This window comes from Gymnoscopelus braueri, assembly GCF_963280865.1.
Source record: "Gymnoscopelus braueri genome assembly, chromosome: 1".
Classification (NCBI taxonomy): Eukaryota; Metazoa; Chordata; class Actinopteri; order Myctophiformes; family Myctophidae; genus Gymnoscopelus; species Gymnoscopelus braueri.
In genome coordinates this window covers 28,970,945-28,984,016 of record NC_137603.1, presented here as the reverse complement: position 1 = coordinate 28,984,016, position 13,072 = coordinate 28,970,945, and the positions used below count along the sequence as shown (strand labels likewise).

Genomic DNA, 13,072 nt, shown 5'->3' with positions numbered 1-13,072 from the left:
CCAAAATGACTGGATATACAGGTTTTGTAGCAATTTGTAGCTAGAAATATTATACCTTAATTGTCGAATGTCTAAGCATATTCTAATCATGTATACTTACTATACTTTACTTATGACCATTTTTCAAATGTAAATGTATATACATTTATTTTTTTTACATTTTGGACAAAATAGCCAATTTTACATCGAGGTGCCCAGATGTTCCTAGTGCCCACCTATCCTAGCTGTTACCTCTGACTTTGGTGCCAGTCAATCAAAAAACACCTGTGGTCTTCTAAACTCTATGGTTCTTGTGTTGTGCTCCCAGGTTTCCATGGCAATCTGTGTGAGTCATTCACCAAAACAAACAGCGGCTCCTCCTTCTAGTGGGAAAATCGTCCATTTGATTGGTTGTAAAAAAATATCAGCTCTGTCTGATAGGCTGTTGATCTCTCGACAGGCGAAGCGCGAGTTGAGGTCTGTCCAGGCGGCATGATTCTAGCCTCCAGGCGGCTACAACCATGGTGACACAACAGGGAAGTTGTGGTTATGTTTACGTAGCATGGTTAGTCAAACAAAGTACACATGTGAAGTAGACAGCAGGTTATCCACAGGACAACCTGTTGCTGTACATTATAGAGAACGGACGTCTTCGTCCATCCATTCCAGCAGCATCTCAGATTCTGGATAAACACTGTGGCCACTGTCTGCACTGACATGTTACACATTGTAACTAACATAGGTAAGTTAACAAACGTTATGAAGCTATAATAATAGACCCTGGCACTCTTCAAGTGAATATAGTAAACAGGCAGCTCGTTTAATAACGTTTGTTTTGTATAAACACGACGCTGTGCAACTGGCACCTGCTGCTACCGTGTTGTAGCAGCAGTGTGTGTGTGTGTGTGTGTGTGTGTGTACGTGCGTGAGCGCGCGTGCGTGTGTGTGCGTGTGCGCGGCAGTTGTGGAAAAAGTACTCAAATGTTTTACTTAAAAGTATCAATAATGCAATGTAGAAGTACTCTGTTACAAGTAAAAGTCCAATATTCAAAATGTACTTCAGTGAAATACAAAAGTATTGGCATCAAAAGTACACATTGTGCAGAATGTCCCATTTCACAAGTTCAAAATGTATAAAAAACGTTTGAAAATAGCAGATCTACAAGCTCAATTATGATCTTGCAGATCTGCTATTTTCAAATGGCCGAAATGTATGTAGGGCTGAAGTGGGTAATGTATGTTTTTGTTTTGTGATAATAATCTAAATATACAAAGTAACTACTGTAGTAACAAAAGTTTTCAAATAATTGTAGTGGAGTAAAAGTACAATATTTGTCTCTGAGATGTAGTGGAGTTGAAGTACAAATATTGGAAATTGGAAATACTCCAGTAAAGTAAAAGTACGTCAAAATTTAACTTAAGTGCAGTACTTGAGTAAATGTACTGGTTGAAATCAAGTTCCCGTTAATATAAACTTCTGTGGGGTAAAATCTCAGCTAAACACCTGATTCAGTGTCACTGACTTTCTCCTGTCTCAGCATGCTGTAGTAGTGTAACATGTTGTTTTGTGCTCTCAGGTTTGCTTTCAGGTCATAATGTCAGAGGGGCAAAAAGTCAACAAGAAGGCATCAACTTTCCAACAGTTGGGAATTTCACAACAATAACTGTCAACAAACATATGGGTATGTTTACCACTGAGCTGGTTTCGACCAGTGTGTGACCTTATAGCAATGGTTATGTTACATTCAGCCCTGTTTGATTATTTTGTTGCTTGCCCTGAAACCTAATGGTTTAAATAGTTCTAAAATTGCAAAGGTCAATAACGATTTTGACTGTTTCTCAGAAATATTATTCTATACGTTTAGGAATACCTGGTGGCGACCGTTTGGAGGTCAACGGATTTGACCCAGGCGAGCGAGTTTTGAGGCGTTCTTGTATTCTCTGGCCTTGGCGACTTTCAGGATTACTTTTGTATGTGACATGACAAGCTATGCCATTTTTTTAAAAACAGTTGCAATTTGCAAAGCAATGAATTATCCAAGAATGGAAAGGATGATTGCAACTTTTCTTTTTCTGTTTTGAACTTTCATTACAGATGTATGCCTGTTATTTGGTCTATGGCTTTCATTTATTTGCCTGGCAGACAATTTTTCTGCATTCATTGGTAATGATTTATTACTATCACAATATTCTTATCACTGGCACTAGAAGTGGACTGAGCGAATAGACACTATATATAATATTTCTAGACTTTTCAAGGTTAAAAGCTGATATGCTGTAGGTAACTCTGCTCCAGGAGCCCCCCTCCCTATTCTTTCTCTGTGGGATCACTCTAATCCAATCCGAAATATTACTGGGTCCACAGTGAGATAAGACATACTGGGGGGATGTTGGTGTAAACATCCATATGAATTAAATGGGCATCTGCTCTATCAAGATCATCCAGCAGGTCAAGGCTACCGCACGAGGATATGATTTGCGCCCTCCCCAAAAAAATCGCCACTCATTTCCCTTCCATAATCCCCTGTCGCACACGCGCGCACGCACGCCCACAGTCCCTACAGTAAATATACTGTAAAGTCACAGATGCACACTCTCACATTTACAAATGTCCAGAAATATATATTACTTTTTCTCTTTTCCTGTTAAAGTTATTAGATTAGATTTATAGTTTGGTTTATAGCCTGCTGAAGAACTGTGTGCTCCACCCAATATCAATTTCTGTTGATAGAGGTGATTTAAGAAGCATTGTGTCTTGAAGCGGCATTTGGTGGGACACAGCTCATAATTAGAAATGATGTGTAGAACAGGGGCTTAAGACACCAAGGGATTCAGCGTTGTTATTATTAAAGCCATCTATTGCAGAGGATGCTGCGGCTGCCTCTCTGGACAGTCTAGTATCCCTGTGAGAGAATGTAAGCATCACATTGTTCAGTTTAGTCTGACAGTGATGATGCCACTATAGTGTGTGAATAACATACATACATTTTGTTTGCACATTAAAAACGGAACACTATATACAGTAGGCCTACTTTATTTACTGGAGAACTTACCCTTTGTCAGCCTTCTGAGTGGTCCCTGACCAACCAACCAGCTTGTTCCACCGTGGTTCCACCTCCCTCTAGTTGTTTTATTTGGAAGGAACACGTTATGCCCAGTCACTATACAGTACCCGAGATGTTCCTTTTGTTTTTTCAATGGTAGTGGATGGAGAGAGAGGATTTTTGTCCAACCGAACAACCAATTGCAGCGAAGAGGGGCGTGACCACGGGCAGGACTTGCCAAAGGGTCAATTTTGCTGTCGTTGCTGCTGATGAGATTGTGTGCATGTGTGTGTGTGCATTCTCTAGATGATGAGTCTTCAACAGGGGGTCCGGGACCCCTGGGGGGAGGGTTCTCAGAGTGACTAAAGGGGGGCCGCCAAACCTTTGTGTGACAGGAACTTTTAAAAAATGCATTTACATCAACCCTGAACCCTTGCATTCCTATTCTAGGGGGAACATTTGAAGAAAATAGCAGATCTACAAGCCCACACGCTTGTAGATTTTCTGTGAACAGATTTGGTGTAGAGCCAAAGGTCAGGTTTACTACTGTATGTATTGAGGGTTTAAGTGGTTAAATGTCTGAAAATGCACATTAACATAATTGAACATATTAATAGAAAATATATTGTATAAACAAAAACAAACCAAAAACATTAATGTACTCAACACTGATGATAGTGATGTCTTACAAGTCTATGAAATCTATGAAATCTATGAAAATGTTATGCAACATAATTTGTGCAATATGGGTTCCCTGCCTCATCTCTGTTTCTTGGCTAAGGGGTCCTTGGCCTTAAAACGTTGAAGACCCCTGCTCTAGATTAACATCTAGATGTATGGGATGCTAATGTTTTATGTTATTATTTAACCGTTTGCTCAAGGGCACTTCAACTGTGAGTCTTGAGGGAGGGGTAAGTGTTGGTCATTCAACGCCCTGCCCATATTTTTCCTACTACAATAATAATAACAATAATAATAATAAAAGTAATAATACTGAATGTAATAAAGTAAAAATAGAAATAAAGTTACAGTACAAGTAGAATGGCAGGTAGCACAGATAGACAGCACAGTGGCGTTTATTTTATTTTATAAAAGTGTTGCTGAGGAGAACAGCTTGTTGTACTTGGCTGGGGTCATCCTATCCTATGTATGCTTTACAGACTTGTAACTCTATTAGCCAAGAACATGGCCACTAAAAGGTATTGTGCAATAATGAAAGCATGACAGTTTTTCATCCTTGTTAGGAGAATTAGTGTCTTTACATCAAAAAGCTTTTTACCATTAAGTGGCCTTCATTGAATATATTTATATCTAAGGAAAATGTACCTTTTAGCCTAGTTGTCATCAGCGAAAATGGAATTAAATATTTGTGGTAACATAAAAAGTAATTTATTTGAGCTGCATGTGCTTTTTGTGCATGTAACTTGATTACTAATTTATTTTTTGCTCCTTGAAATTTCAAGATGTGCCGTTTTTAATACTCATCTCCACCAAAGAATGACACAAATGATTAGGATGAGCAGACACAAAGCTTTTCCGACTCAGATATGTCATGTAATTTACTGTCAAATGGGGTTATCTGTGGGACTGAGGGTGGTTTGGGGGGTGGCTGCACACCTTAAGAATTTTACCCGATGATGGCTGATGAAAGTTTTAGTGCACTGGCCGTGTCTGTCTCTTTGAGTTTAATCACTAGAGGAAACTCTTACTTCATCTCCAAAGTGACGACCCCTAGAGTTGGGGAACCTGTATGGCTTCACTTTCCCTTATAGATGGTGCTCTTTTCATTAACACAGCATTATCAAAATGTACCATCAGCCTCAGTCTTCCTCTGTCTTTCCCCCATACTGTGCTATTATCACTACAGAACCGTACTGTATGTACAGTATTAGAACGCCTCATTGTGGTTGCTAATTTAAGCAATCATAATATGAGTCCACAGGCCAGTTTAAACCTGGGATGTTTGACAGTGTCAAAGATCAGTCATGGGCTGTCTACCAGCCGATGCATGGTATTGGTAGGCTCAGGAAGTTGTGGCAGTGTCAGAAATGTCGGCCTACAGTATGTTCGTGCAGTGTGGCTGGTGCTACAAGGATAGTCAATGCAAGACTCTTATATAACAGCTGCAATATTAAGAACAAACAGAAGGTCTTTGTGTTAACAGAAACTTCTACCTCTGCCGGAAGAATGTGACAGCTAGACTCAATTCAAGTCATACAGTCTGACAAGTTGGATAATCAATATTTTACAGTGTGACAAGTAATGAATGTATGAATTGTGCAGTCTGCAGGAACCATTAGTCAGTGGTTCTCAAACTTGTTTCAGCCTGTGCGATAAACAAGATCTAGGGCTGGTGGATTGGCATGAGGTGTACTGTGGACCATTTCTGAGACATACGCTTGTCCATTGCAATTTTCAGCATGTTTTTAGTTTGCAGAGGCACACCCAGAATAGACGTCTCCAAAATAAAATAAAAAAGTCCACTTTATATATAGGTTTGGTTTTTCTGTTTAACTTTGGTATCAATCCCTTGAGCTGGAAAATATTATGTTAACGTGTTTTTATGCATGTGACAATGATTAAATACTTGTATCCAACAGAATTACTCTGCGTCATTATGCACACAAAACATTGAAGGCATAAATTATCGATGTGGGTTTCTCCTTCATAAAAGGCTTACTGATTCATCAAGTAGATTTGTTATTACACATACTGCCAGGTTCTCTATGGCTCATTGCCGGACATCATCACATTGTTTCTTAGAGTGCTTATGTAGTGTTTAAAACAGGGAGCAGATATGTACACGGATGGCGAGTCCAGAGGACTGTATGGGGACTTTTGCCTTTCATAGTCCGTTGTACTCCAAGCATAAAGTGTACCAGCTCCATGTTATAGATGACATTTCTCTTGGACAGATACTACGCAGTACACATGGACACAATAAATGACTGCTGTGCAGACCTCCTAGGCGGACATCTGCGAGGGGTCAACTATACTGTATGTCCGTGCGGACCTTGAGCAGATGTCCGACTATAGGAGGTCTATGCAGGTACTCCGACCGTCTTCAGTACGTTACATAATACAAGTCTCTCACTACGCCCCACCCACTACTCCAGTGGTTTCCAAATAATGGGACAGGACCCATTTTTGGGTCACAGACCCATTTTCATGGGTCGCGACTAGTACATTATCCTTTTTGCATTTAGCATTTCCTACAATGTTTTTTAATTATTTCAAAAGATTTTCAAAAAATTTAAAATTAAAACAACTTAACTCTCTCAGTGCCACGCCCAGAGATATCCCGAGTTTTTCCCGAGTACCCTCCGTGCCAGCACGAGAAATCCCGAGTTTTTACTTTTGACTGTGGTCGCGCTATACTGTTTATTTTTCATGATCACTTTCGCTTCCTGACTCCTTCAGACTCATTGGGTTCCGGTTTCATGACGCAGATTCCGTTTCCGATTCTAATTTTTTTCCCGCGATCATTTTTGGCCAGAATAGGGAAAGTCACGTTTTTTCACACGGTATAAAAAACAAACGGAGAGGTCCACGTCTACTCTCTTTGGTCTGGGTGACGATCAGTCATCGTAGTCGTGTATCACATCGTAATTTAGCCCGATCAACGATTGTCAAAAATGTCAACATCCGGTTATGACCGGATGTGACGTGAGCCTGTTTGGGAGGGGGCGAGTGAGCCAGCGAGGTCATCAATGTGTCGATTTGTTGCTCTCTACTGGTAGAACTGTATTATGGGTTTAAAAACCCAATCAGATCATTTATTTGAATGAAAAATTACAAAAAAAAATTGCTGGCACTACTTTATGAAAATACTCTTGGCACTGAAAGAGTTAAGAAATAGTGAAAATAGCTGATTTAAATGAGAAGAATCAAGAAGAATCAACTTTATTGTCACTTTATTATCGCTGGTTTAAAGAAGTGGGTGAAATCTTGTATTGGTGAAATCTTTCATGGAGCTTATGCAAAAAAGTCTTTGTGTAAGCTCCATCATTTTGTTGTTTTTCAGAAAGGGAGAAGAAGAAAACAGAGGGGAGGGAGAGGGAGAGCTGGGAGACAAAGATCTAATTAAAGAATCATGTCAAAGTCTACAAGCTTGCAACGCGTTGCATGTGTTGTGAGCTTGTAAAACAGCTATTTTCACTATTAAATTGTGATTAATTCATTCCATTTTTGGGGTCTCAGCTGAAAAAGTTTGGGAACCAATGCACTACACCATTACCCCTTTCCCCAAAATAGGTTCCTACTGATTGTACAATTGCCACTATAGATACTTTACACCCAACTGGAAATGGGCTGACGGCGTAAGAGGAAAAGTCACCAAAATCAGTCTTCATCCTGGAATTAGATTAGATTATGAGATATATCCAAGTTGATATTTTGTCCTAAGTGTGCTGTGTGAGAATAGGTGGAAAGTTTGGGCAACTCAAACAGTTGGGCTCATCTTCCAGGGACCACGAATGTGCTCCCTGGAAGTTTCACTTCAATATAACCATTAGATTCTGTGATATAACTTGTGTGCAACTTTGGGTGGTGCTAAAGAAGAGAGAGGCCATGGGGTCAGCAAACTCAGGGTTCATCCTCGCTGACTGCGTTAAGTTTCATAAGAATCTTCCCATTCGATTTTGAGATATTGTGTCTGCAATTGGAAACTTTGTGTACAAGTGACAGTGTCAGAATGTAGGGTGTTGAAACAAGGTGAACAGGGAAGAAGTCTGTGTTATAACAAATACATTATTTGACAGACTGTTTTCCGACAGAGTGGCTTATACTGTACTAGCTGTATGTTTGCAACTAAAAACTGTCCTGCTGTCACTGTTTTCGTAGTTCTCCAGCACATTTTCTAGGCCTTCGTACAGTCTGATTTTTGGACTTACTTCACATGTGATGCTTTTCACTCACTGGTGCATTGTTAATTCATTCTACTGTATGTTGGCGAACCTATGGCTTTTTGACAACAGCGAATGCTCAATGTAAGTACACTCCTTCCTTAGTAGCTATGTAAAAGAAAGCTATGTCAAGACTGCTTAGTGGAATCTACAGTAAATACTCTCAACAGCATGACTCTGGCGTCCACATTTTGTTTTCAAATACAAAATGACTATCGTTTTTTATCAGGGCTGTATGGTAGTCTTTAATGGTTTAGTACAGGATAATATTATAAAGAATTGTGTGCAAACGTGCTTTTAAACGACGCGTGTGTCTGTGAGTGTGGGTGCCCTCTGCACATGAATGCATGGCCAGTTTGAGGGGATAGAGGGGATGTGTGAGCGATGGGAGAGATGAGCAACTGTCTGTTTGTGGTTGGATGATGTGGCAGACTGCATGCGTTGGGTGATACTTGATCTGATGTTAATGTGCTGCTGTGTGGGAGGGAGGGAGGGAGGGAGTTGAAAGTGGGAGAGAGGGGGAAGATGGGCAGATAATCCCGTCTGCCTGATGAGATTGAAGGCTGGGATTGATTGATCGCCTAATCATAAGAGGAAATGGGCCTGAAAATGAATGGGACTCTGCCCTTGGCTTGCTGTGGAGCTGGGCGGCTGGGTTGCAGGGGGGGGATGTTCGCTGCAGAAAGACATGGCCTTAATGTGCATGGGACCTGATTTCATTTGTGTCTGATATACAGTTATACGATCCCAGCTAAATGATCAAATAAAAAAAGGAAGAGAGCGAACAGGGAAAGGGTGTAAATCAAGCTTTATTGCAGGAATATTACTTTTTCATATCGTCTGAAATGGATGCTTTGAGAAAGGTGCAGGAATAAAAATCCATTATGAATTTGGAATCGGTGGAGCTGTGTTAAGGCAAAGATAGCCTCTGTCCAGAATCCAATAGGATAGCTGGTTATTGTGTTGTTGGATTTTGTTATTTGTGATTATATGGTTAGTAATATTTTTATCTTGGCCGCACAAGATTTGTTTTGTAAAATGACTTACACGTGAAATAAAGGCTTATATAAAGGCCTTATAATATAGATACTATCTTCCTGTGACGTTATAACCGTCTTTCATTTCGCCCTTCCTTTCTTCATTGTTGTTCACTTCCTAAACTGATGGTACTACTTTAAAAGTAACCTTTAATGTTTTTAACATCCATGTTGTCACATACTGCGTTGCGACACGTTGTGGGCTTGTAGATCTGTTATTTTCAGTGAGCGACACCATCATACGACGGAGTATAAATAAATTAAACAGAAGGCGCAAAAACAAGCACTCCCACCAGTGTGCTTGAAACTGGGCATTAGCTCAGTGTTTGAGAGTGTTTGTCTTTCATGTTGGATGCATCGTTTGTTCACACAGTGAATGTTGCCAGAGCATATCAGCACCTGGTGGACTGGGCCTTGCATCAGAGCACCACCAAACCCACCTCTCAGCCTCCTTGTTTAAGAGCGAGGTGTGGTGGATGTCACTCTGAGTTTGTCTTGATGTCTACACCTCTAAAGGACTCTTTGAAAAGCAAATACTCCTCAGTCTGATGGAGCATTTATCTCTATTTTCTTTCTCATGGTTGACAGAGCACCAATAATTCCTATGTGGCCATCCATGCTGAATTACAACCCTAATTTAAGCCCATAGGACCGATAGCACAGCTCTGCATAGGTATTAGCACTAGAGGAACATCAGGTTGTGAATGAAGGTGCCTTGGTAGATCATAGGTGACATATGATTCAGAGCACTCTAGCTAGGTTTAGTAATGTGGGCTGATGCTACACCTGCATGTTGCTAAGTGACTGACAGCATCTGAGCCCCCACACTGCTTTCACCTCAGTCCTGATAAGGACAATATAGACATGCCATGGAACATAGCCAGCCATGGGGTTGGAAATGAGAAACTGAGTGGGAATAGTGATTCAGGGCCCTATATTGGGGGCAGGTGCATTGGCGTGAGGTGTATAGTGGACGGGCGAATTGACAATGCCTACATGTTTGGTATTTTGGGGCCTTGCCATGCCTCGATGTGGAAGGAGAGAGGTGCAGTAAGGGGGCGTGTTGTTTGCAAATCAACAGTGCACTGCAATTTTGGTGCCAACCAGGACCACTATTTGCTTCCACCCACATTCCACCTGAACATTGTAAATGCATTTTGCCATTGCATTATTGTGCAATGACTTTAAAGCTGGCAGTATACAATTAAGCGTCAATGTGTTCTTTCAAGGACAGTAAGTAATGAATCTATTGAGCCCAAATATTAAACATTAAATTGCTTTCCCAATACTTTATACTATGTGTTGAATCATGCTCATTGCATTCCAAGCTAACTTTTAACTTTGGTGGCAATCATTTTTTAGGAGTTTTCTTTAATTGCGTCTATATTATCTTTTTGTGCTCTTTGTCATTCAACTCAAGGGAACGCTGACGCTGCCGTGCACTCCATCAAGGTTGTTCAAACACGATATCGTCAAGGTTTTTGACAACTATAATGATGTTGAACGATTTGATGCACGACGGAAACACTGTCAGCCAATCAAAATCCATTCAAGTGGTGCCTTCCCACTACCGCGGAGGTTGTGGGTTCGAATCCACTGTAGTGCATCCGGCTTTGTCGAGTGTCTATACGAACACAATTGGCCCGTGTTTGGGTTAGGGAAGCTGGACGGGGAGGGTGATGTCACTGCACGTATTCTTACAGGCTGGGGTGGCACCTGTCCACGAAGAATCCAAAAGAACATACTTGAAGAATTGAAGTAAATTGAGGCCAAGATTAACAGCAGCAATACTATATAAAAGTCTAGTTATAAACGCCAAAACAACACTCACAGTGTGATCCCAAATGTTTTCTATCCATTTCTATGGATAACGCTACATTCAAAATGCTGCTTCATTTTGAAGAAAATAAACGTTATAATTTACTTTCGGTTCAAACCGTGACATGGAAAATCAAGGCGTTTTATTGTCATTCCATACAGGTACAGAACGATATTTTTTACCCAGGTCCTGGTCATGGCAGAATAAATTACACCTAAACACTACATAAAAACACTGCATACCTATAGTGCAAATAAAGCAATTGCACTTACCCACGAAGTGCAATTGCTTTATTTGCATGATCGAAGAACGCGTGCGTCGTTCGTGAATAAAATGGAATACCCAGAAGTGTTTGAAAAGTTTATTTTCTTCTATGGTTACAATTTGGCAAGCCTAGACGAGAGAATTTGGATTACATTGTGAGTGCTAGTTTTTTAGTTAGGACCATACCATGTTTTAGCTCATTGACTACAAATGATGTATATTTTACATTCATTTCAATATTGACAATATGTCACAGTCTCTGAGTGTTTTCCATGTGTGAGCTCATAGGTATTATACAATCAGACCTAGTGTGTGTATCATCGGTTGTTTTCTGCTTTATAAAAGCACTAAGGGGGAGGAGCCAAGCCATGTAGGATATTATAGACAAGACTGTAAATTAGATTTTCCATATCATTTTGCTGTTGTCAATCTTGGCCTCCGTTTTATGTAATGTACTTCCTTGGCCTATTGGCAGCATGCACAAGAATCTGGTCTGATCGGTCTAGCCGTTTGCAAGATTATCCCCAGACAGACAGACAGACAGACTCACAGACCCATTTATAGACTGCTCGCCACCTACAGAGCCACACCTTTAAAAATATGCTGTATACAAAAGGTACTGTAGATAGAGCACCAAAGTAAAGAACCAAATTTGTGTTATGTGAAAGTAGAGGACACAAGTAAATGATCAATGACTAATTAATATAATGTTGTAACACTTTGTATTTAATGTTGCTTGTTAGAGTGAATTATGTAAAAACAGAATTCATAAAAAAAATATCTTACATGCTTTAATCAAAAACATACGTATATAGCTTGAAGCATGTGAAAGTACATAGATGGCAAAATTTGTCCGAATTATATTAAAGGACGACATTTTCAACATATCTTCATATTGGTCCTCCTCACTAATGCTCATGATAAAATGTTTTTTTTGTATCTACTCGTCTGTGTCTCATAGGAGGGCTGTGGACACTTCAAAATCCTGCCTACCAGTGACATCGTTTAGGGAGGTAGGCAGGTAGGCAGTTTTATTTTAGATTTTTTAACGCAAGAACAATGGCTTCCATTGTAGCACGCTAACTTACCAGGAACAGAAAGCCTGCAGTTTCTATTAGCTTGGATTCCCCATCGATGATGTTACTGGTAGGCGGGTTTCTGAAATGTCCACTGCCCCTTCCCTGAGACAGAGTGATTAGACAAAAATTGTATCATATTATAATGAGCATTATATGAAAATAGGTTGAAAATGGGTGAAGTCGTCCTTTAAGTAACAGAAATGTTAGGATGACTTAAATTGCTTGTTAAAAAGTAAGCAGGTTAATAAAATGCTGCTGTTACCTTTAGATCATGATGGAGTCACGCATCTACCACAACGGTTAGGAAAATCAACGCATTTAGGGTCATGTTTGTAGTGACCCCCCTCTCTGTCTCCCTCTAGAGGGTGTCGGACGTGCTGCAGTCCTTCATGGGTGAGCAGGAGGAGGAGGTTCTGATCCAGAGCTGGGAAGCTGCGTGTCACGCTACTGAGGGGGGAGTGAGCAGCCTGCGCAAAGAGCTGGAGGTAGACTAAGTGATCAATGCCATTGATCTGCCAGTCAATCCCGGAGTCCATATCCCTCTCTGTTTACACTCTCTCAGTGCGTCTGAGTTAAACTGAGCGTGCTCTAAGCAGACACCTCAGGGACACCCTAAAAGGCGGCCTCACACCCCCACCATTGATTGACATGTCGATTGGCTTGGAAGCTGTTGACAGCCTTGGTTGTTAGCCGTCTTAAACATTAATGATGATAGGGAATGGTGGCCCGCTAAGTCTAGAGTTACAGTCCTCCCTTAGAGAAAGTGACATTCTCTCAAACTAGAGATATTTAAAATGCATGTAGGATGTCATGTAGGATGAATAAAAATACAATTGGAGGAAAAAAAGCACATTACATAGAGGGAGCAGGCCCATAATTAAAAAGTTGTTTTAATATCAACAGTAGGAAGAGTTGGTTTTGTATGGCCTATGAATAAACCAACAGC

The 13,072-nt window shown here is 40.5% G+C and overlaps 1 protein-coding gene and 1 long non-coding RNA gene across 2 annotated transcripts in view; both read left to right on the top strand.

Annotated features, from left to right (window-relative positions):
* Positions 1 to 537: 537 nt before the first annotated feature.
* LOC308089764 lies at positions 538 to 12,583 on the top strand. Its single transcript, XR_013933553.1, has 3 exons — positions 538 to 721; positions 1,557 to 1,661; positions 12,489 to 12,583. It is a non-coding gene; the product is annotated as an uncharacterized lncRNA (long non-coding RNA).
* The window catches only part of pmfbp1 (polyamine modulated factor 1 binding protein 1), a 190,411-nt gene continuing 189,919 nt past the window's right edge, over positions 12,581 to 13,072 (top strand). The window contains exon 1 of the mRNA XM_080432673.1: positions 12,581 to 12,611. The gene's annotated coding sequence lies outside the window, so the exon portion shown is untranslated. The remainder of the gene's footprint in view (positions 12,612 to 13,072) is intronic.